Below are 3,983 nucleotides of genomic sequence, written 5' to 3' on the forward strand. Positions count from 1 at the left end.
AGCATACACACACACACACACACACACACACACACACACACACACACGTATAACCCTAAAGTCTCCACCAAAAACTGATAGAAATGATAAATGAATACAGTAAAATTACAGGGTAGAAAATCAATAAAAAAATCTGTTTAATTTCTATACACTAACAACAAACTAGCAGAATGAAAAATTAAGAAAGTTATTTCTATATCTTCTTTGGAGAAATGTCTATTTTGGTGTTCTGTCCAGTTTTTTAATTTTTTTTAAGCTCTATGAGCTGTTGTATACTTTGGAAATTAAGCACTTGGTTGCATTATTTGCAAATATTTTCTCCCATTCCATACATTGTCTTTTCATTTTCTTGATGATTTCCTTTTCTGGCAAAAGCTTGTGAGTTTGACTAGGTTCCATTTGTTTATTTTTGCTTTTATTTCCTTCGCCTTGGGAGATTGATCTAGGAAAGCATTGATATGATTTATCACACAGAATGTTTTGCCTCTGTTCTCTTCTAGGAATTTTATGTGCTGTGTTATTTTTAAGTCTTTAAGCCATTTTGAGTTTATTTTTGTATATGGTGTGAGGATGTGTTCTAACTTCATTGATTTACATGAAGCCGTTCAGCTTTCCCAACAACACTTGCTGAAAGGACTATTTTTTCTTATTGTATATTCTTGCCTCCTTTGTTGAAGATTAAATGATCTTAGGTGTGTGGGTTTATTTCTGGGCCCTATTCTGTTCTATTGATGAATATGTCTGGGTTTTTTTTTGCCAATACCATGTTGTTTTGATTAGTGTAGCTTTGTAGTAGTGTGTAAAGTCTGGTAAGGTTATGCCTTCAGTTCGTGTTCTTTTTCCTCAGGATTGCTTTGGCATACAGATGACCAACGGTCACATGGAAAGATGCTCAACATCACTAATTGTTAAAGAAATGTAAATCAAAACTGCAATGAGGTATCACCTCACATCAGTCAGAATCACCATTATCAAAGGGTCTATAAATAATAAATACTAGAGAGGATGTTCAAACTACCACACAATTGCACTCATCTCACATGCTAGTGAAGTAATGCTCAAAATTTTCCAAGTGACACTTCAATAGTACATTAACTGAGAAATTCTAGGTGTTCTAGTTGGATTTCAAAAAAGCAGAGGAACCAGAGATCAAATTGCCAACATCTGTTCAATCATCGAAAACGCAAGAGAGTTCCAGAAAAAATCTACTTCTGCTTTATTGACTACACCAAAGCCTTTGACTGTGTGGATCACAAGAAACTGTGGGAAATTCTTCAAGAGATGGGAATACCAGAACACCTTATCTGCCTCCTGAGAAACGTGTATGCGGGTCAAGAAGCAACAGTTAGAACCAGACATGGAAGAATGGATGGGTTCCAAATTGGGGAAGGAGTATGTCAATGCTGTATGTTGTCACCCTATTTATTTAAATTACATGCAGAGTACATCATGTGAAATGCCAGGCTGGATGAATCATGATTGCCAGGAGAAATATCAATAACCTCAGATATGCAGATGACACCACCCTTATGACAGAAAGCGAAGAGCAACTAAAGAGCCTCTTGATGAAAGTGAAAGAGGAGAGTGAAAAAGTTGGCTTAAAGCTCAATATTCAGAAAACTAAGATCATGGCATACAGTCCCATTACTTCATGGAAAATAGATGGGGAAACAGTGACAGACTTATTTTGGGGGGTGTCAAAATCACAGCAGATGGTGACTGCAGCCATGAAATTAAAATACACTTACTCCTTGGAAGAGGAGTTATGATCAACCTAGATAGTATATTAAAAAGCAGAGACATTACTTTGCCAACAAAGGTCCCTCTAGTCTAGGCTATGGTTTTTTCAGTAGTCATGTATGGATGTGAGAGTTGGACCATAAAGAAGGCTGAGCATCGAAGAATTGACGCTTTTGAACTGTGGTGTTGGAGAAGACTCTTGAGAGTCCCTTGGACTGCAAGGAGATCCAACCAGTCCATCCTAAAGAAAATCAGTCCTGAATGTTCATTGGAAGGACTGATGCTGAAGCTGAAGCCCCAATACTTTGGCCACCTGATGTGAAGGACTGACTCCTTGGAAAAGACCCTGATGCTGGCAGAGAATGAAAGCAGGAGGAGAAGGGGTTGACAGAAGATGAGATGGTTGGATGGCATCACCGACTCAATGGACATGAGTCTGAGCAAGCTCCGGGAGTTGGTGATGGACAGGGAAGCCTGGTGTGCTGCAGTCCACGAGGTCACAAAGAGTCAGACATAACTGAGAGACTAAACTGAACTGAAGAGAGGGTGTGGAGAAAAGGGAAGCCTCCTATTCTATGGAAAATAGTATGGAAATTCCTTTAAAAAACTAAAAATAGAGCTACTGTGTGATCCAGCACTCCCACTTCTGGGCATATACTCAGACAAACCTATAATTCTTAAAGAGACATGCACCCCAATATTCACAGCAGCACTATTTATAATAGCCAAGACATGGGAACAATCTAAATGTCCATTAACAGATGCATGGATGAAGAAGATGTGGTCTACATATACAGTGAAATATTACTCAGGCAAAAAAGTGAAATAATGCCACTTTCAGAAATATGGATGGACCTAGAGATAATCATACTAAGTGAAGCAAGTAAGACAGAGAAAGGCAAATATTATATGTGGAACCTAAAAAAAATGATACAAATGTACTTATTTACAAGATAGAAACAGACTCACATACATAGAAAACAAATATATGGCCACCAAAGGGTGGGGAGAATAAATGAGGAACTTGACATTAACAGATACACATGATTATATATAAAATAGATAAACAACAAGGACCCACTGTATACCATGAGGAACTGTATTCAATATTTCATAATAATCTATAATGAAAGAGCATTCAGGGAAGCGATTTGGTAGCGGCAGCCAGGGAAGCAAGGGGATCCCTGAAGCTTTCAGATTCTTGCAGCTGAGCAGGGATTTAACTGCCAGCATGTTGAGCAAAAGAGCAAAGACCAAGACCACCAAGAAGCACCCCTAATGCACAGCCTCCAATGCGTTGTCCGTGTTCAACCTGTCACAGATTCAAGAGTTCAAGGAGGCTTTCAACATGATCGATTAGAACAGAGATGGCCTCATCAACAATGAAGACTTGCATGATATGCTTGCCTCCCTGGGAAAAACTCCAACTGATGAGTATCTGGATGCCATGATGCATGAGGCTCCAGGTTCCACAAATTTTACCAAATGTTTCTCACGATGTTTGGTGAAAAGTTAAATGGTGCAGATCCAGAAGATGTCATCAGAAGTGCTTTTGCTTACTTTGATGAAGAAGCACCTGGCACCATTCAGGAAGGTTGCTTGAGAGAGCTGCTGGCCAAATGGGAAACCGGTTTACAGAGGAGGAAGAGGAGGAGCTGTACAGAGAAGCACCTATTGACAAAAACGGGAATTTCCATTATATCCCTTTCATGCACATCCTGAAGCATGGAGCAAAAGACCAAGAAGACTGAAAAGAACTTCAGATTCCAGTCAAACGTTTCTTTTTGCCACTCTGAGTATTTCTGAGACTTTTTCCTAGAGCCTATTACATGCCCCTAGCTTTACAGCTTCTGCCTTTCTTGTTGTATTTATTCTCAGCCATTTGGGGAACATTCATCTCTATAATCAGACTGGATGTGGGACTTTTTGTCATTTTCAGAATAGAAAAGAGGGTAATTTAACTTACCAGCTGCCCCCTACCCCCCCTGCCCCCAATAACTGCAGTCTACAGAGGCTTCCCTGTGGCTCAGTGGTAAACAATCTGCCTTCAATGTGGGAGACCCAGGTTTGATCCTTGCGTGGGGAAGGTCACCTGGAGAAGGGGATGGCAACCCACTCCGGTATCCTTGCCTGGAGAATCCCATGGACAGAGGAGCCTAGCGGGCTACAGTCCACAGGGTCACAGAGTCGGACATGACTGAACAACTGATACACACATAGAGTCAATATATTTTTTCAAAGAA

General features: G+C 40.1%; 1 pseudogene; it reads left to right on the forward strand.

Annotated features, from left to right (window-relative positions):
- The first annotated feature begins 2,971 nt into the window (after positions 1-2,971).
- On the forward strand, positions 2,972-3,491 carry LOC145521299 (myosin regulatory light polypeptide 9 pseudogene; annotated as a pseudogene).
- Positions 3,492-3,983: the final 492 nt, after the last annotated feature.

Source organism: Giraffa tippelskirchi, chromosome 9 (genome assembly GCF_054371585.1).
Source record: "Giraffa tippelskirchi isolate mGirTip1 chromosome 9, T2T-mGirTip1v1.2.pri, whole genome shotgun sequence".
Taxonomy (NCBI): domain Eukaryota; kingdom Metazoa; phylum Chordata; class Mammalia; order Artiodactyla; family Giraffidae; genus Giraffa; species Giraffa tippelskirchi.